This window comes from Ochlerotatus camptorhynchus, unplaced genomic scaffold (genome assembly GCF_037179485.1).
Source record: "Ochlerotatus camptorhynchus isolate MF236.1 unplaced genomic scaffold, CSIRO-AGI_Acam_v1.1 ptg000037l, whole genome shotgun sequence".
Taxonomy (NCBI): domain Eukaryota; kingdom Metazoa; phylum Arthropoda; class Insecta; order Diptera; family Culicidae; genus Ochlerotatus; species Ochlerotatus camptorhynchus.
In genome coordinates this window covers 2,534,444-2,556,305 of record NW_027040528.1, presented here as the reverse complement: position 1 = coordinate 2,556,305, position 21,862 = coordinate 2,534,444, and the positions used below count along the sequence as shown (strand labels likewise).

General features: G+C 39.2%; 1 pseudogene; it reads right to left on the bottom strand.

The window, feature by feature from the left end:
- Window positions 1-2,678: 2,678 nt before the first annotated feature.
- Window positions 2,679-21,862, bottom strand: part of LOC135711365 (uncharacterized) — a 74,133-nt pseudogene continuing 54,949 nt past the window's right edge.

The window sequence follows — 21,862 nt, the reverse complement described above, 5'->3', positions numbered from 1 at the left end:
GTGGCAGCAACGAGAATGCCATTTGCATAATAACACTGGCCGGTAGGAGTAGTAACAGCAACAGCAGTAGCTGATGCCTGGTCAGTGGCCATCGTGTTCGGCTAAAGCTGGTGGCTGCTGCCGATGACATGTCTGTGGTGGTTTGGAGAGAGGAAGGAGAAAAAGTAGAATGATTAATGTCGCATCGGACAGGCCAACAGCATCGAATGTATGTATCTGCTCTGTTGGACTCATCCCCATCCTCATGGTCGGGTAGCCAAGGCTTACATTTGCTTTCGATATGTATCAAGAAGCTGAATAGACGACGATAGATTTCTAAATGGGTGAGAATCGTGGGGCATTGCACAGCAGCAGCTCATAGATCGAACAATTTCACTTTGCTATGCACGTTTTGCAAATGGAATCTCGGCTGGTATAAGGACATTCCTTCCGGCAGGAGCCAATCTACTGTGGAAGTAGTGTTTGTGTGTGTATTTTTTTTCCTAGTGTGTGTGGGTGCAAGAAAATTCCAAAAAGCAAGGGAACGATTTGGGTCAAATTTCGATACAAACGCATCCTTTCGTTACGTAAGTGCTATGCTAATTAAGGAATGTTGCTATGGATTGAATACCAAATTTACAAGCTGTGAAATTGTGTTTGCTAATCAATCCTGTTGGTGTTGTTTCGTGAAACTAAAGTGAAAAGTTCATGATGACTAAAAAAGCATGTTTTAGTTAAATTCTATCTAAATTTGCTTGTTTTGCATTTTGAGAGAAAATTGATCACCGGGGTGAAATTGATCGTTACAGGTGCCTAATTCTTCATATTAAAAAATGTGTGCCTCTCCCCCTATTTAGAAATCTAGTGTAGGTGTAATTATATTGACATCACGAGGAGATGCAGATAGCTAAGTGAAAGATGTCCAATATTACATACCCAAAAATGATCTATTGTAGTATATCCCGTGTCTTTAGTTTAGTGCATTTCGTATTACTACATCACTATTGAAAAATGATGAAGTATTCGATTTTTTTACAGTTGTCATTCTTGCATTAATCGCAAGGATTCGATGCTAATTCAAAGGCGCGTCAAAATTGAATTTCTTAGCAACAAAATTAAGGAATGACACCGATAATGACCATGCATCAGAACCCTAGTCTTAACCACTTCAAACTAGGGAACAACGAATAGAAGATTAGGATTCACATAGATGAAGACTAACTAACTCATTTTTTCCTTGTTTCAAGATCATCCTCGGTGGATAAAGCCGAGTCTTGTCACTATCAACAAGGCATAAAAAGTAACAAGGACTAAGATGTGTTCCTATGATTACTGAAAAATCCTGTTCCCCTAGTTTGAAGTAGTCAGAACTAAAAATCGGTGGTAGATCTTGTTTTGAATCTTAGTATGACTTGCATGATTTTTGTTAGGAATGATCTGGAATTTCTGGACTGTTGTCGATAATTTCAAGGGAATCCCAATGAGACTTTTAAATATATTCTAGATGGGATTTGAATACACAGTAAAAAGAAATTTTTAATATAACATCCAAGAGGTTGCACTTCAATCATGTCGAAAATGTCATGTAATTTTTATGGGCACAAAAATAAACAAATGCAGTAATTTTGTCCTTTTTGGCAAGTAATATTACACCATATTTTCGGCACGATTTAAATGCATCCACTTTGATGTGATATTAAACTTATTTTTTGGCTGTGTAGAACTAAAGGAAACGCACCTATTTTCACCATGTGTTGACGATATTTCACGTTTTCTACGTGTTTGAGATTTTAAGATTTGTTAAGATTATTGATTAAAATGCAAAAAACGCACAAAGATTGTAATTTGACCGTTTTTTATGTTTGGCTATAATAAGAAACTATGGTCACCAATGCAGAGTGTGCCAGGCGATTTCGAGAGGAAACGTCAACCAAACCGTTTGTTTACATAAGGATTTTCAGGATTTTTCGCAACGCAAATTAAAGCATTTTTCGATGTTCATCATTGATCATTGATTTCCGTCAGTAATTGTCTTATTTTACGATTTTCCACAGATCTGAATTGATTTACACCTAAACTGTTCACACACAAGAAATCCGGAAGCTAGTATTGCACTCGTACACCCACCGTTCAAAATGTTTAAATCATCATCACTTTCATAGTTCTTCTATTCTCCACGGGGGTTAACTTTGATTTGCCAATTGGACATTAGTTTTTCAAATAGGCCTAAAAATTTCTTAAAAAGTGATTGCTAAACAAAAGAGATACATCGGTTTTAGTGACGGTAAAAGCTGGATCTATTGTTCTAACACGGACTGTATAGTTAAATACCACTGATTCAAATTAAGGTATGAAATTGCAATTAGTAATAAAGAGTGTAACATTTTGAACCATCTTCTTTGTTAGCAGCTCAATCTTAAACTTCTAGCAGTCGCGTAAATTCAATTTTGTATTTATTTATATCCACTTTCACCGGAATGTTACGCCTATACTAACTAGGCAATCTGCTATGCTTAGTTTAACCACAAAATCTGCTATCTATTCAACAAACAGTTTCAAGCACCCCCATTATCAGATTTGAGTGGTTGAGTTTAAATTCCAATTCCACTCTTAGCCATTTCAGAAAATCACATCATGGTACATGCAATCATAATCACGGAGCGACCATTTAATGACCCCCTAATTACCTTGCAGCTGAGTCATGTAGGCATCGCTGTTCTGATTGTCGAAATCACCCCCACCGCCGGTGTCGTGGTGGTGATAGGAAGACGCCGGAAATTGATCGTACAGTGAGTGAATCTGGTTCACATTTAGCCCCACCGGTGCTGCGGACGCCGACGCCAGCATGTTGGGCCGCTCGTCTTCGAGCGTCCGTTCGGTGCGCTGCTCGTACACATTGTAAATTCTGGCGACGCATGTGAACTATCGGAAACGATGTCATGTGTCGTTTGGTCGGTGGGGTGAGAATAGAATTCATTAGACCGATTGTTATTATAATTTGGAATGATAGATTACCTCCAGCTTCGTACGTCCCACGTAGTGGTTGGTGACTTGAAAGAACAATCCCAGCGACGATGTTTCCAGCCCATTATCGGGATCCCGGACGATGGAGTATAGAGCCGTTTGTTTCGGACTAACCTGTGAAAGTGATGTCACATGCACATTATTGGAAAATGCTCCAGGGCTCGAATGAACGGAATGCAGATGTAATAATGATTAACATTGAATAATGGTCCCCAAAGAGGCCGTCTTACCTCATTACTATTGACGAACCAGGTCAGATTGGCCGCAGGTTTTGAGTAGTAAGACGTGCAGTTTCCCACCAGCAGGTCTCCTATCCGGTAGTACGGCTTCAGTCCACTTATGATCGGTTTGCTCATTGGAATGTCTGGAAAGGCAGAGCAATAACCGTTCATATTAGAGCAAACACGGACGACGTGGGACGTGGCACATTTATATATTAATGTATTCCTATAGGTGCACGGATGTACTGCAGCTGTGACGATAAATGTTCTAAGGTTATTTAAATAGCGTCAACTCCGTGGACCAGCAGGACTCTTGTAGGACTGTGTATAGGACTCTTTTCTGTTTTACAGGAAACGATCAGAAATATTTATTGAACATTTCTCTTATATAACACAATGTGTTTGGTTCCTTAGTGCAAATAATTTAAGGGGCGATAGAAGATCATAGTTGAAGTAAATAATTGTTCTACGCATATGATCAAATCTCAAAGATTACTGGGTTATTGAACTTTTTTTCTGTTTTGGTCTAGCTTGCCATAAATTGGCTCTAACTATGCTATTTAGCACAAAACTCTTGCCTCCATTAGACAGCTTGGTGAATTTCCAACTTAACAGTGTCATTTTTACTTTAAGTAAGCTGCATTTAGACACATTTTAGGGATAAACTAGTCTAAAACTTGTGTTGTCCTACGGGTTTTTCCTTATTATTTCAAAAAAATACGTAATAAAGTGTATTGTTTTGTCTAACCAAAAGATGCCTCTCAATACGCTCTACAACTCTCTGTTTGACATCAATTTTCTATCTTGTTTATTTTTGTCGCAATTTCGTACTAAACACATCATGTTGGGTCGTTAATTAACGGTTGCGTAAAACACGAATTCAACCCCACCGTGCGTTGCTGTTGACGTCTGTTTGCAGTGCGCATAGCACACTTGATCGTCACGCGTAGTGACGGCATGAAAAGTGCGATAAGTGAGACCAAGAAGAAAAATCAAAACAGAAACTTACAGCTTGCAGAAAACAAACAGAAGAGCTTCCAATCCTGCTGGAGGATGTCCCACATGCTGTGAGACGGCGCTAGGTGTTACAACAGGACGGAGCCCCACCTCATTCCACAAATGCGGTAAGACATTTTCTGAACGCCAACTATCGGGAACCGTGGATCGGGCGGAATGGACCGATTGCTTGGCCCCCAAGGAGTCCAGATTTAACTCCCATGGACTTCTTTTTATGGGGCTGCATAAAGGAAGAGGTGTATTCGGTGACAATCAACACGCGCGAACAGCTAGTTGACCGAATTTTTCTTGCTGCTCGAAAGATACAAGAGAAGATTAATAATATGAACCTTGTGGAAGAGACCGGAAGGAGGTTCAGGTACTGCATCCAAGAAAATGGAGGACACATAGAGCAACTATTGAAATAAATCTATGAAAGAAACGAAGATCAGTGTTTCAATTTGATTAATCTCTGGAAAACACCCAGTCAGTTCAATGAACTGATCTACATTGGTATCGAGAAAAAAACAGAACATTTTCAATTTTCATCATGCGTCCTCAGCATTGTTTTTCTTGTCACACTTTTCAAACCGTCATTCCGCGTGGCGATCAAGTGTGCTATGCGCGCTGCAAACAGACGTCAATTCGTGTTTTACGCAATCGTTAATTAACGACCCAACATGATGTGTTTAGTACGAAATTGCGACAGAGAGCTGTAGAGCGCATTGAGAGGCATCTTTTGGTTAGACAAAACAATACACTTTATTACGTATTTTTTTGAAATAATAACAGAAAAACCCGTAGGAAAACACAAGTTTTAGACTAGTTTATCCCTAAAATGTGTCTAAATGCAGCTTACTTAAAGTAAAAATGACACTACTTCCCATAGGCCATAATAGGCACACTCCATAATAAGAACGTATAGCCATAACTGGAACAACTACCCTACCATGTAATTTTTTTCACATCATCTGCTGTTATTTACTGGCAATCATACTAGGTAGGTGTACAAGTTATGACAATATGTTCCTATTATGGTGTGTTCCAATTATGGCCTATGGAATTCCTATATATAAGCCATAATAGGAACGTATACCCATAACTGATACATCTACCACCCTATGTCCGTCTGACCGACGGATGACATTTTTCATCACTTGCTTATCTTCAACCCTACCATCGCCTGCCAAAATATTCTGCAGCATGTAGGGGAAACAGCCCTATTGTTGCGGTACGTTAGCAGCGATAAAAGCCTATTGTTGTGTATGGAGACCTCCTAACCTATCTAACGCTGCTAATACCCCATACAGACTATGGCTTATATCATGTGATATAGGCTGTCTTGCAATGAACACTCATACATAGGATTTCCAGTGAAAACTAGATGTATGAGTGCTCATTGCAAGACAGCCTATATTACATGATATAAGCCATAGTCTGTACGGGGTATAACGTACCGCAACAATAGGGATTTTTTCCCCTAGTTATATACTGATCGAATGATGATGAGTAGGCCATTTGCAGATAATTAATGTGATACCTAAACTTGCTGCTTATGGAAATAACTGGAAAATTTTCGAAACTACATTTATGTTTGAGCTCATGTCGGGATAACTTCTCAATCAGTGCACAATCAATAGAAACCCCAGAAACGGCTCTCCTCTATGCCAGTCACTGTGAAATGTGCGGTTTCACGTGTACAGGCATTTACCGTCAACAACGGACTTACGGTCAGGTGTAAGGTAGGTATGTAATGTACTCACTCACTACTTCCATTTCGCTGGACACGATCGACGTGTGAAACGACGGTGAATCGGCGGATACTTCACAGCTGTACTTGCCGGACATCGTTGGCTCCACTGCGGTCAGCGTCAAATGACTTCCGTTCGACTGCGAACGCTAGTGGCAATATGTGGGGGGGAGAAAATAGATGGTGGTTAGTGTGCTTGCTTCCAGTTCCGTTCGGAGGGTGGCAGTTAGGTTTTATATTGACTGGGGTAAAGTTCACCTAGAGATGCTTCAATTTGAATGCTTAAACGGGTTTAGTTTAAGATTATTGTGAAACTATTTTCAGTAAGTTAAATTATAGGGCTTTATAAAAATCATATGATAAATCCAATAAAGCATGCCGATTTGTTTCAGTGTAATAGCCAACTCTGCGAAAGAATGGATTACCAAGCAACTTTGCCAGATGGTTTTCAAGCTTTCCGGTGTCAATAGTATTTACTATTTTAATAAATGTTCTATTTTTGTGAACCTGAAATTGAAACTTTAGACTAAAAGTTTCTTCTACAAAGTTGTTTCTTATAGTTAGGCCCTCATTTTCAAGACAATTTATTCTAGGGTGGTTTTTAATATCATTGATACCAGAAATCTAGCTTTTTTGTTTGAAGAAATTAAGGTATACATTATCCGACAAAGGTATAGCTGACTTAATTTCAAGCAACTTTGTCAACAAAAACTTGTTTTTATCTCTTAAATTGACCGATTTAGAGCTATTTTCTTGAATTGAGTTAGGGTGCCTCTAAAAAACAGTTGTTTTGCTCTAGTTTTCTTATAATTTCTCATCAAAGATGTCTTGAAAAAACTTTTAGATCTTTTGAAGGCGCAAATTTTTGCCACACAGAGCTTGTCGATATCTTTCGCCGATTAAGAATTATTGAAGTTTTCTACTAAAAATAAAATATCTTTTTATTAGAAGAGATACAGACAACAACTATTGTTACAAAACATTCGTCTTAAAGAGCTTTAAAAGTCTCTAGAAGATAATTTTATGAGAAATTTGAAATAATTAAAAAGCTATCCCCAATTATAGAAAAATATATGAATAAATTCAATTTGATTTTATACGAGTTTAAAAGATAACAAACCTCTATTTTTTTCATTTTATTGAGAATAACATACGCCCTTGCAGATGCTGTAAAAACTTTTTTTTTGTTTACCTGAACCAGAGATATTAACATTTGAATAGTGCATATTTTTAGTAGAAAAACTTCAATAACTCTTGATCAGCGAAAGATATCGACAAGCTCTGTGCAGCAAAAATTTGTGCCTTCAGAAGATCTAAAAGTCAAAAAGACATCGTTGCTGAGAAATTTGAAATAAGAAAACTAGAGCAAAACAACTGTTTTTTTAGAGGCACCCTAACTCAATTCAAGAAATTAGCTTTAAACAGTCAATTTAAGAGATAAAAACAAGTTTTTTTTTTAAAAGTTGCTTGAAATTAGGTCGTAGAATGTCTAGTCTACACATACACAGCCAGTACTTGAAAGAATCCTGGAAAATGATACATCTATCATTTTTCTTGTCATTATTATTGCCTGCTGCACATCAAGGATGTGAAACAAACAATAAAGCGGCCAGGCCTACTGTGTAGCGTTTAGTTAATTTTTGTGGAAGTGAATGTTTACCATGTCTACTTAATAAGTATAGACAGTGGTTAACATTTAATCCACAGGTAATCAAAGAGCGGGGACATACCGTACCAACCGCTCCGTATGCAGGATTTGAAAATAGGCTATATAAATCGTTGGGAGTGACAGAGCTAAGAAAGTTAATGTACACTCCTTGGTTGTCCGATCTCCTGGGATGGAACACAAGTATTTACCCCTTGTGTTCGAGCGTACAGTCCTCCCTCCGTACAAGCGTGGACGGCACCGCCAACCCACTGCCATCCCTCAATCGATCCAGCCGAACTCAGTCGAAGGACAACAGAGAGCAGTGTGCGGACGTAACCTATACGGAGGGAATGCTGTATTCGCCTAGGTTATAGCGCCCTTGCTCGCTACCATTTTCTTCTAGCGGTTGGGACCTCAGCACTAACTCTTGTCCTAGCCCTATATGGCATATGGTTATAGCGCCATTACTCGCTTTCTGAAAAGAGAAGAAGGGAGGGAAGGAGAGGAAAAGGACTTGGGAAAAGGAAATGCGGAATTCCTTTCCTCATTAGTATTTGTATCGTCAACTTTTATGACAATTATATAAATCATTGTCCCTTGGTCAGAGGTATTATTACGACATTTTAATAAGATTGTCTTATCATTTGTTATTCAAAATTTAATGTTATAATGATCAACATAGCTTTGGATTATCCAATATATTTCATAATTTAAAAAAAAAAAAAAACATTTTTTTAGCTGAAATGAGTATTTGCAACCTTGTCATACAGATCTGAAAATTAAATCAGTAGCTTGCTTCTCTGCATCCTTAGTTAGGAGGGGTTCTTTGGACCAGGATTCACCTTGATAAGTGATGTGATGATTGCTTCGATACAATCGCAGTTTGATAAATACACGAATGCGGAGCTATGAGAAAACGAACCAATATTATCAACTCTTTATTGTAAAGATGTCTGGGATTGAACCCATGATTTTCTGCTCAGTAAGCAGAGTAAAATCACTATGAACGACGATCGTTTTTGAATAAACGGATATTGAAATAACGGTTGATTATTTGAAATATACGTATGGTTCAACCAACACTATCAGCGGCGCCGGTGGTGTAGTGGTAAGCGTGATTACCTCTCACCCCAGAAGGCCTGGGTTCAATCCCAGTCGGCGCCGCCGGGATGTTCTGAGGCATAACATCTCTGATCACGCCTTCCTTCGGATGGGAAGTAAAGCCGTTGGTCCCCGGTTCATGAGTTTATGGATCGATAGGTAGGATCCAGGCGTGGTAGCTGCCTCCCTGGCGTCGGTAGCATTGGTGCTCAGCACGGAAAACAAGATCGACTCAATCAAGGAAAAAAAAACCTACACTATCACGAAGACGACGGCGATGACGACAACAGTGATTTTGGATCTCACTTTTTGTCTAGGATATAACACCTTTGCCTGTACTGCCACTTGGAAAGCGAGAAAACAATACTATTTGCCATTTCGAAGAACCAATATTCCAACACCATTCGAACTTTTACTGGACGATACCCATTTTGCTTCGCGAAACACGAAACTAAAAATTTTGTAAATTTGCAAACATTAAAACATTTAGAGATAGGTCTTTGCTAGTCGATTACCTTGCCCGTACTCGAAGGAAAGCCAATGTAAGTAATGTTTATAAATACATAGGCGAGACCAAAACGGCCCCACGTGGCTCCTCGCCGCACTCTCACTACCAGTTCCGGGATTCCACGTGGCAGAATTCACCCCAGGGCGCGTCCTAGACCATCCTACCCTACCTAAGTATATGGCAAAAAAAATATTAAACTGGAACGAACTCACCAATTTAGTTGACTGTCCGTAAACTGGGTTCTTCTGCCGCTCTCGAGATAGCATCCATGTTTCCGTTGGTCGGCTGCTTCCCGATGTGAAAGGGTTCTCAGGCCGAAATTGTTCGCAACGTCACAAATTGTCGGGATGGAAGAGGTCTCGGAAAAGTACCGGCCTTACCTGAGCCATAACCGTTGGTTCCGTTACCACTTCTCGAAAACTAAACTGGGGATTGTTCTTCATTAAATGCACTTCAGAACGGGGAATCCTTGAAATTAGGTCGTAGAATGTATACCTTAATTTCTTCAAACAAAAAAATAGATTTTTGATTTCAATGATAATAAGAACCACACTAGAATTCATTGCCTTAAAAATAAGGGGCCTAACTATAAGGAACAACTATGTTGAATACACTTTTTGTCTAAAATTTAAATTTCAGGCTCAAAACTTATCCTTCCAGCTAAATCTTCATTCTGGACAACTGTGCAATGTCCTTTATACCAACAATCAATACGAAACTAACGATTTTAAATTGGCTCACCACTTTAGTAGCCTATTGGTCCCAAGCAAACGATTAACGTACCCTATTCTAGTCGAAATTCTAGTACTACGCAATGTTTGTTTTGATTCGCTATGAAAGTTTGACAGATAAAATGAGGGGTTATTGGTTTTTCCTATGTTTCGAGGGGTGATTCGACAAGCTTGGGACCGAAGATAGTACCAGAGGTGAGCCAAAAAGTTGAGCACGTTTCTTTGGGACCTACTTGTCTTAGAGTTACCTCTATGTTTATACCCCGTACAGACTATGGCTTATATCATGTAATATAGGCTGTCAAGGCAATGAGCACTTATACATAGGATTTCCAGTGAAAACTAGATCTAGGTCAGGGTCAACAGGCTTATTGGTGTTAGTGCAATGTGCAAATGTTTAGTGGTGTTCGTATTTCATTGCAATGTTTATCTTTTTACACGAAACAGCTGTTGGCAGTGATGTAAATCTCACTGTTCACAGAATTGAATGTTATGGTAGAGTGACGTCGACCCTTGAGTGCTAAGCAATGTTTACAATATGTTTGCTTCTAACACCAGCAAGCTGCCTGCTGGCCCGGACCTTATATAAATGTCATTGATGATTTTTTTCCGGTTGATCCAGATAACATAGATCACAATGCTTTTAGAATAAACATAAAAGCCAAATAGATCATCACACGACCACACATCTAACGAACTGTCGCACATTGGGACGAAATAAAATAGAGTGGGACATGGCCATTTGCGACAAAACTGTTGAGTGTAGCATTTTGATGTCTTGTAGAATGTTTCTTAAATTTGTAAGTACTTTATTTGAGTGGTGAAAATTTTTGCTTAAGGAGGGTATACACTAATATAAAAAAAATAAACTTTTGTATGCCTTGTTAAAATCGATGAACATCTATGAAGACATTGTAGATGACATCATTTTAAGAATCTTTGTCTAAGACGACAATTTTCTATCTCTCAACTGCACGAAGGTATAGGGTGATAATGAAGTACGAACGGTAGTACCCGCTTAAGCAACGTTTGCTACCATAACTTTTTTGTTTGAATTTCATTTTTTAAATGTTCTACAAAGTTGTAAGTGCACATTTTTGCTAAAAAAATAAATCGGTGTCTTTTCGCTTTAAGGATTTACGTCCGTGTTTATAATTTTTGAACGCTATCTTTAAGGGGGTGTATCTTGCAGGTTAGCCGGTATTAGCAGCTAATCTTAACGTTATTTTTTTCAAGATCTTATATCATACTGTTACATATTTAATTCGTAGGGGGATCCAAGGGGATGCCTAATGAATTTTGAATGAGGTAGTTTTGTTACGTTTTGCATGCCCATTTTTCCAAGTATTTACATTAGAGTGGGTTTCGCGCTGCTCTTTGAATGCTTATTCAGATCCCCAACAAGTGGGTAAAATTTGAACGAATTTGGTTATAGTTTCGATTTGTGGGAGAATTTTTAATTTGGTATGGGAAAATGTATGGGAAACGGAACGATTCTATTCATTTGCTTACCAAAAAATTCAAATTTGCTCAAATGGCACCAAAATTCGGACTTAGGTTGAGAATAGTATAGCCGGCGCCGGTGGTGTAGTGGTAAGCGTGACTGCTTTCTAACACCCCGATGGGTCTGGGTTCAATCCTAGCCGAGGTCGGTGGGATTTTTCTGAGGCATAAAAATCTCTGGTCACGTCTTCCTTCGGAAGGGAAGTAAAGCCGTTGGTCCCGGCCCATGTGTGTTGAATGAATGGGTGCGATATCCTACGCAGGTGTGGAAGCTGCCTTCCTGCACATTCGATTGCCGTCAATGGATGGCAATCGATGTCCGTCGGTGATTGGCACTAGATTGTGGAACAGAGACCGACGTTAAATAAAGGCAAGAAGAAGAGAATAGTATACCAAACAATTTTGTCGAAGCTGCAACCCACCCTAATATGCATACTTGGAAAAATGGTCATGAAAACAGTAAAACGTAACAAAACATTGAGGTACTTTCGTAGAACATTCATTGGCATCCTGGCATCCCCTAGGATCCCCCTATGAATTGTATATGTAACAGTACGGTATAAGTTGCTTAAGGGGGTAGTGCACTTTGAACGTCCATAAAGTAAGGCATTTTCGTTAATTTTTTTAAGCAATAAAACACTCAGGGAGGGCAAATATGTTATAACCCATTTATTAGTCATCCTTGGAACTACAATTTGTATTTTTTGAACTCGATTGGCGTCTTCCCGTGGCTGGTGCACCAGGTCGCGTGGGCGTTCTCGCGCGAAAGCCGGAAAACGGCGTTGGAAAATACTCCTTTCCATGTGATGCTGGAACATAAATCGAACAAAAATCCTGATTAGTAATGAAATGTGGGTTAAAAATACGTATTCCGATTTTATTTTAATTATTTTTTTCAAAAACTGTGGCCTTAGGGAAAAAAAGTCCATTTTTTCACCCAAAATGTTTACAAAATTGTAGATTAAAAATCCATTTTTGACAAAATCGAAAATGTGGATACGTATTTCAAAGCAGAATTTAATTCTGAACAAGAAAACCTAGGCGATATCCAAATTTGATGATAACTGGTTAGAGTTATTTCCCACGCCAGTTTGAAAAACCCCGTTTCGAGATAAACGCGTTTAAAGATAAAATTGCTCTCTCAGCGCGCCGTTACATGTTTTAGGAAATCGCTTCGTAAAGCGGTAAGGAATATTCTGGCGGACTTGGAGTCTTTTCTAAATTAAAGTAGACATCCCAAGGAACATTTTAAGCAAAAAAAAAATGCATTTTTTTTGAAAAATCAAAGTGTACTCCCCCCTTAACAAAATTACGTTGAGTTTAGCTTCTAATACTTGCTAACCTGCATGATACACCCCCTTAAAGATAGTTATAAAAAAAATAGAAATGCGGATGCAAATAATTTAAACGAAGAGATAGCAATTTGCTTTTTTGAGCAGAAATGAGAAATTTTAAAGCACTTACAACTTTTACAACATTGAAAATATTGAAAAATAAAAAAAAGGAATAGTTTTAAAAATAATTATAAAAAAAAGAGGCTTAAAGGAGTTTTACCATAGAGGTAGCTCTAAGACTAGTAGGTCCCGAAGAAATGTGCTCAACTTTTTGGTTCAGCTCTGGTACTCTCTTCGGTCCCACGCTAATCGATGCACCCCTCGAAACATAGGAAAACCCACTTACTCCTCACTTTATCTGTCAAACTTTCATAGCGAATCAAAACAAGCATTGTGTAGTACTAGAATTTTGACTAGAATGGGGTACGTTAATCGATTAGGCTAGTCAACTAGTGTGCCAATTTAAAATCGTTCCACCAGTTGGTTCTGCCATTTGTACTCCATTTTCACCCTATAACTTCGTTCAGTTGAGAGATAGAAAATTGTCATCCTTGGTAAAGTTTCTTAAAATGAATTCATCTACAATGTTTCCATAGACGTTCATCAATTTTAACAAGACGTAAAAAAGTTATCTCTTTTATCTGAGTGTAAATCCCCCTTAAGCAAAAATAATTACCTCGATACCAAAATTAATTAAGTGGAATGAAATGGAAGATAACCTTTTTTAGCTGTTTTATTTAAGCATTCCGCTAACAACCCAATTTCATTACTTCATTACGATGGCTACCAAGCCTTTGGGATTTTCCTTATTAGAGAGTTGAATAGATTTTTCTCCTTTACTTTATTTAAATCTTTGGTTTTCATTAGTTAGGTAGGTTCCGATTCAACACATTGTAGTTTCATTCTTATACCTGTGATCATGACTTTTATACCTAGGGGATGAGTACTTAAGGGGTTAGATTTTGATAAATTCTTTAGTGGGAATGACACTGATGAAGACTGCACATTGTAGTCGAAATACGTATCTGTCATGGATACCAAAATTAATTAAGTGGAATTAAATGGAAGATAACCTTTTTTTGCTGTTTTATTCTAGAAGACATCAAAATGCTACACTCAATAGTTTCATCGCAAATAGCCATGTCCCACTTTTTTGATTTTGTCCCACTGTGTGTCCTGTCGAATGATAGCAAGCTGAACAATGCATTAGTTCTTAATTAACATTGACAGATTCTCTTCGTAGATTTTGTCTTTGCATCCCTACGGCCATGTATAGGCACTTCCAGCTATTTTCAACTCATAGTTCTATAGAATCACGACAAGAAACGGTTGTGTAGTCAAGTAATTAACGAAAGAATCGACGTAGTCGACGAAGAGAATCGATCAATGTTACTTAGGAGCTAATGCATTCTTCGGCTTGAATGTTTTTTCGATGGATCTACACGGTAAATGAATTTGACTCATATTTGAATCCCATTCATTCAAATACGCAAAAACGTAGGTTACGTAGGTTAGAATGAGTAAATTTATACTCAAAGGGCGATCCATTTATTATGTCACGCTAAATTGGAATTTAGCGACCCCCGCGGGGCGTGGCCTTTCGTGACGTTTTTTTTCCCCTATACCTAATGAATGTGTGAGAGCTGCCTCCCTGGCGTCGGTAGCATTGGTGCTCAGCACGGAAAACAAGATCGACGGAACTTGTTTACTTAATTTGGGCACAGAGAACAGACGTCCAAATTCCAACTTGGTTTAATGGGATGGTTCTTGTCCTTTGGCACCACCTGCACGTTGTTGGTGGTATACCACTCAATGGCCTTTTTTCTGTAATGGCAGGATGCCAAATCCGGCCAAAACAGCACGGAACAATCGTGTTGCTTCAGGAAAGGCAGCAGACGTTTTTCCAGAAACCTATCGACTAGATGTTTACGTCACATGACGACCAAGCATGGGAAAATTCATTCACTCGCGCGAGCACCCCAGAATCAAAATAGCCATCATCACCTACAAACAGATTTCCGAACGAGTGTAAATTATTCCAACCAAGTGACTCCCCAAGTACCCTAGGAGCACACATGTCACTGAACAATTGTGGTTACTTGTGTGCCACTTATTCCAGTCACAATAAAGTTGCAGCAGCTTATTTCGATCGAAGTGTGCTGCTTGGGTAACAATTTGGGTTTTATGAGGGTTCTGTAGACTATAATTTAGACTTGTAGAATACTTTAAAGCCTCAATAAAACTTACAATGTTACTTGGGTCTGCAGGTCGACTCAGAACTGACAGCAGTAGAAGGAAAGAAGAATAAACTTAAAGGCAGCCGAATAATAATCTCTACCAAGGGAGAACCAGATTGAATGCGTAAAATCCGAATGCTAACGATTTAAATAGCCGAGTCAGATAGTTTTTGGCTCACTGATTTAAATCATTTGAATTGGCCACAGCAGTTTAACGGTATTTGTTTGACGCTTGTATTTATGTGTCACAGTATAACCTTTTTCTCCATATTAATAGCAATTTAAATGTGTCAATGTATGTTGTAAAGCTAGAAAATAAAAAGTGATTCTTTCTGCAAAATTGTCATTCAGCTCACTCAGCAGAATGCAATCGTAAAAGGTTCAGCATAGAAAAAATAATAAGAGAGGAATGATCCACACTACTACACTCAGAATCATTCATGTTACGCTCAGTTGTCTGTTTTGCTCAATTCTGCGTTCATCGAAGAAAATAGAAGCAAAGCGAATACGGACGAAATCAGTAAGAGCCGTGAGCCGCACAAGCTGCTGTTCGTTTCTGATGTTGTATGCATGTGAGTGAGTAGTAAATGCAAAATGAAACGATTTTTCCCATGCTTGATGCCGACTTGAGTGAGAAACAATCAATAGAACTGTTTCCGCACATCGAGGGTACGTGAGCAAATCGGCGACATCTCTTTTGCCAGTGGTGCCGGGGGTGATATACCCCCCACCATCGCTCCCGAACAGGGGAGTTTGGTAAAGGAGATGATCAACCCGATTCGTGTCTTCCTCAAAATTGATCCATATCAAATCCTTCTTAAGAGAAGTTGTTGTCGTCGTCGGTGATGTCACCGCCGAGATCAAAATCTAGTAAAAGCAAGTTGAACGGGAACTTGATCGAAATTGTTTTTTGATATAAGGAGCTCGGTGGCCTTGTGGCGACTGATTTTTTTTACTGAGCAGAAAATCATGGGTTCAATCTCAAGCTCGATCACATTATAGAGTTATAGTGTTAATAGATTTTTTTCTTAATGTGAGATATAGCGTAATGAAATTCGGTTGGAGGAACGAGTACGTAAAATAAATAGTATTCGAGTTTTAGGGAAGACGTGTTGATCGGAAATCCATATCAAATCCCTTTCAATAGCAGGTGTTGTTGTCATCGGTGAGGATGCCGCCGGTATCAAATCGATCAATTTTGCTTACTGAGCAGCAGACCCAAGCTCCTTCGTGCTATTGAATCGTTAGGACATCAATCCAGCATATCGTTTAACAAAACTATTCCTGCTGCAATCCCAACCCTTTTATTCAACATTCCAGTGATTTCTCGTGGAAATGGAGAGCTGTTCTCGGCTTTCATTAAAGCGGGTATTACGTCAACATATTCCTAGCCATTCCTTTCTTGAACAGCATTCGGACGTGGCTGGCACTGGTATTGCCTAGTTTTAGATCACCAGGATTTACACCTTGATGATGATTGTTAGTCCCAAGCAACGTATATTGGTTCACTGTGTAATTACAGCTGATCTGGCATTAACAGAGTTCCGGAGAACTTTTAAAAATTTGGGCGTAATTGCTTTTGTAAATAAACAGGTCAATTGCCGATTTCTAGCGAATAAAAGCTCAATCGAGCATTATTGAATGTCCGCTAATTTAAAAACTTTGAATTGGACGTTTCTTTATATTAGAATAAAATTTATAAATCATTACTTTTGAAATTATTAATTTAATTATTAAGCAAAATACAATCTCGTAGTCCGCAACCCTTAGTTTTTTTAACGCGTATATTTTTTTCTGAAAAGGCCATCAATCTTCCTACAAATTTGTCTAAGATTAGATTAGAAGAATCGTTTTCGATGTATCATTTATTGAAAAAATTAGGTGCGATTCAACATGGTTGAATTCCAGCAAAAGCTTGGTTTATTGCCCATAGCGAACAAATATACAAAGTTTCATGGAATTCGGAGAAGGTAACGCTTGATCGATTCGTCAGTTGGCGTGCAGCTGCTCAATTTCCATCCTTATGCAAAAGCGAAAATTGGTTCGCAAATCTTGAAATAATTAAATAATTTTGTAATTTTTCTACTAAGCAGTAAGTGAAATCAATGTAAAAAACAGAAACAATTTTGACATCCTTGCTAGATCCCCCCCACACGTTTCCTACCCACGAGCCTAATGATTATGACGACGACGTTAGTGACGATATGTGGTGAAGCATCACCATCGACATCCTCGTTTGGAGGTCATTCTGGTTCGGTTGGCCAGCGTCAGGATAAAGAGTGCGACACGAAAACACGGTTCTCTATATGTGACTTTCGCTTGTTTATCTTGTCCTGACCCATACCAAATATGTTTGAACTATAAACGGATGGAAGCCTGGAGAGGCAGAAAGCCGAAAGATGATGTCGTCGTCGTCGTCGTCGTCGTTTCCGCTGTCGTTGAGCTTGATGGCGATGGACAGTAGAGTGGACGACGATGGCGGGCACATGCAGGGAACAAATGTTTACCGCGAGTCCACCCACAAAAAGCACCGGTAGCTAGCAGAGGACATACTGTACTGACCGTTCGGGCTGACGCTATATTGGAAGTAGTGTGCACTAGTGAGTTGATGGTTGTTATATCGAACGGCTGGGTTTGCCTGCCCTCCGGAATTAAAGTGAAAGAAGGCGGGGGTGCTGGCTGGTGCCACAAGATGAAATAGCGCCAAACGGATGCTTCGTTAAATACACTATTCTGCTGGCATCAACAACGTGGTTGAAAGGATTCAGCTGGGGCTGGAAAAATATTTGGAGGAAATGTGTTTTCCAAGTGTGCACCTATAGGAGAGCATAACACAAACATTTGGAGCAGTTTGCGTTCACTTCGATGGGGTGCTAAATCATTCGGCGGTGGATGGGATGTTGTTGTTCGGAAGAAAGTTGGCTAGATTGTACCACTTTTTCCAAATCTAAATGGCCATTTAGATCATTTCGCAGATTCGATTGATGCTACTGCTGAGACTATATAAATTTGGCTTAGACACTTTTTTAACAAAAAATTAGAATTTCTCTACGCCGTTATTATAATCTAGCCTGGTGGAAATTTTGTTCTACATCTTGTTTTTGAATCTGTTATAGTTTTCGTAACGTTGTTGAGCCGAGTGAGAGTCATAGACGAGAAACTTTTTTTTTTGAAAGCAAGTACCTGTGCAGGGCAAAGAAAAAAAAAAAAAAAACACGGCACACAACATAATAGTTCGTTCAGAGTTAGTTTTGCACCAGTTTAGACATTGGACTGCATGGTGCAAAGGGATGGTAGAAGATTTTTTTCCGTTGCATTTCTCTCCAGTGCCCATCTCATATACACGGTCCAGTGCGGTCAAGTGTTGGGTGTCGGTTTTATGAACTTTTCTGGATGGCACTCTCTCCTGTGTGGATTTGTGCATAACGGGATCGGGACAACCGACGACAACAGCAACGACCCAGTAAAGAGCCCAGTATGCTGTAGTAAACGTTGGCTGGATATTCTCGAGTACGATGACTGAAAAGGGATGCAATTTTTTAGCTTTTATATTTTCTGCTGTGAGTGAAAGCCATATGTTGCCAGTGTTGTGTTATGTCGAAGTTTTCGACTGAAGAGGGCCAATTCATATGCAACTGGGAAAGGTACCTGTTGTTCAAAGGGATTAGATATCCATAACTTGGGTGGTTGGCACTGATGTTGATTGTGTTTTGAACGATTGTGGTGTACATTTTTTTTTAAATTCTGCCATCATTTCTGCTACAAACGTATTGAGCCAATCTATCAAACAGGAAGTTTTTCCTCGTCAATTTGAAGAAGCATTCAAGTGCGCAAACAAGTAGCAGAATGCGGAAAATGAACTGCACTCCACTCATCATCACCAGCCACTCCCCAGTCGCCCGCCACCATCTTGATGATATCGTCAGCAGCACTTACCTCGACGGTGATGCCAAGCACGGGGAACGCCTTCAGCGATGGGTTTTCCTTGGGAGTGTAGCGGAAAAATTCTCGCTTTCCCTTGTACCACTTGACGGAGTAGAGCACGGCACCTTCCATATCGTAATGGCAGATCAAATTTGCATTATCACCTCGGCGAATGGCTGCCGGCACGCTTACGCGGACGTCCTTCACCGTGATCACGAAATCTGGTGGAGAAAACAGAAGAAAAGGAAGAAAAATGATTTGGCGCCTTTAGTTTGCTGATAAGTGTGCAGAATGAGGGATGCTTTAATTGATTTTTGACGAATGATTGTTGTGTCGTACTTGGCTTGATATTAAGTGCAGTGAATGGAGATGATGTGGCATAATGTATCTTTGTAAATTAAGATCATCTCACAGAGGAAGTTAGAAACCTGAATTAATCCACCTCTGGATCAATGCGAGCCTAGTCATTTCCTGAAGTCATTCGCATTTGGGGAGAATATTCTACAACCCGAATGAAATCCGGATCAGTACAATGTGGGTTCTTGTCTAGTGGTACACGGCCACTGAGAATAATTCAGAGAGAGAGAGAGTTTAGCTTAGCTTAGACTAACTGCACATATCAATGGTTTATACTCCGTGATAGATCCGAACCAGTGAAATTACACAATGAATCAGTGGCTGGGAGTGGCCGTTCATTCTCACTGTACAATTTTCAGTGATTCCAAATATTTAAGGATCAATAGCGGTTCCAGCCATGGCCTAATACCTACAACGATCTCGGGAGGAAAATTAGGTTAGAGGGTTAGGTTTGTATGATCAGGATTCACCTTGATGGATTATGATTTTGATACAACGTACAGTGGCCAAAAACTGGAAACTAAGTGAGTACATCCACTTTTCCGAATGTGCTCAATTTTTTTTGATATTATTCTTACACTCCAAAACAAGGAAACCAAAGCTACTTCTCAAAGTCCACACTATCCGATACATGCGCAAATCGATTCGTTGTAATATTTTCACTTAAAAAAAGATGTGTTTTATGTTTCAAATATATCGGCAGTTTACTAAACTCTTAATAACTACCCTTACTAAAAAGTGTTGGGGAGAATGAGGCAAAATTAGTAACTTTTCAACGTTTAAACTATCCGATTCTTGCTCCAATCAAATCGTTGGACTTATTTTTACATAAAATATGATGTGTTTTATGTCTGAAATCTAGCCGAAGTTTTTTCTATCTAGCGGAACTGTTATTTATTCCTCTTAAATCACGAGTTATGGGAAAAATGGGGGGAAATGGGGCAAAATAGGCAGTCTGCAAATTATGATATTAGTTGTACTTTATTTTCTTCACTTCCTACCGACTGCATTTTATGGCTGTAGATAACCAGAAGTGGCATAAAAAGCCAAATAACTAGTAGTTTCACCAGAAAATGTGGAGAAACGGGCAAAATGGGGCACTTCAGCTAGTCAGCGCAAGACATATTTTTTAGTCCAGAAAATTGTTTCCTACACGCAAACCAAAAATCTATTACATTGAATGTTAGTTCCAGTTCCTATCATCCTCTGTTCATGAACATCGCAGCGAATGTTAGAAGTTGACCTTGCAGGCGATGTAATGGTTTTTTGCCTTTTTTTATTTCGTGGTCTGTCTGTGCCTTCACCTACACAAGCAAGCATTTGCCTTGATTTTTATGTATAACATGGTAGAACGACGCACACCCTTGCCTCGAATCTCTCCAGCAGAAAAAGCATACGAAGTCGAGTGTGAGAGGAAATGAGCGCTTCTTGTTTGCTTTTAGGCTATCCTTATTCAGAAGCATGGAGAGAGCAGTGGAGAAAGCACAGGTCTGAAAATCGCAACGTTCGTTGTTCGAGTCCAGTCGGCAACCTTTTTCCTATTTTTTTTCGACATAATTAATTTACCTCTCTAATACACTCTACATTTTTCGGTCTCCAATTTTCTTGCATTGGACCGCAGCTAGGTATATCGCATCCTCGGTTCATGCGGTCTCCACTAACATCCTCTGATGATGAATCCCACATAATTGTAAGCGAATCTTACATCCACCGGTTGGGTGTATGATTATCTCCTTATACCCCCACACTCGCCCCCACATGCCTAATTTGGTGTGGGGCTGAAACATTGCAATTTGATTTTTGACACATTTCATATTTCTATAGGCGCATTACATATTTTTTAGAGAATATATTTTTTTTTTACGGAACATTTTAGTTTTTTCTTGTTGCGTGCCAGTGTTTTTTTTAGTTAGAAGAGCGGAGCGACGGGCAGGCTTCCAAAGAAAGTGTCGAAAAGAAGCTTCCAAAAGATGTTTGCAAAAGAAGCTTCCAAAAGATGTTTGTAAAAGAAGCTCCCAAAAGATGGTTCTAAAAGAAACTTCCAAATATGTTTGCAAAAGAAGCTTCCAAAAGAAAGAGAGGCTTCTAAAAGAGGTTTCTTAAAGAGGCTTCTAAAAGAAGCTTCTATAAAAGGCTTCTAAAGGAGGCTTCTCAATGTGGCATATCAAAGAGGCTTCTAAATGAGGCTTCTAAAAGACGCTTCTAAAAGAGGCTTCTAAAGAGACTTCTAAAGAAGGCTTCTAAAAGATGCTTCTAAAAGAGGCTTCTAAAAGAGGCTTCTAAAAGAGACTTCTAAAAGAGGCTTCTAAAATAGGCTTCTCAAAGAGGCTTCTCAAAGATGCTTCTAAAAGATGCTTCTAAAAGAGGCTTCTAAAAAACGCTCCAAAAAGAGGCTTCTAAAAGAGGCATGTAAAAGAGGCTTCTAAAACAGGCTTCTGAAAGAGACTTTTAAAAGAGGCTTGTGCAGGAGGCTTCTGAAAGCGGCTTTTCAAAGAGGCTTCTAAAATGGGCTTCTAAAAGAGGCTTTTAAAAGAGGATTATATAGGAGG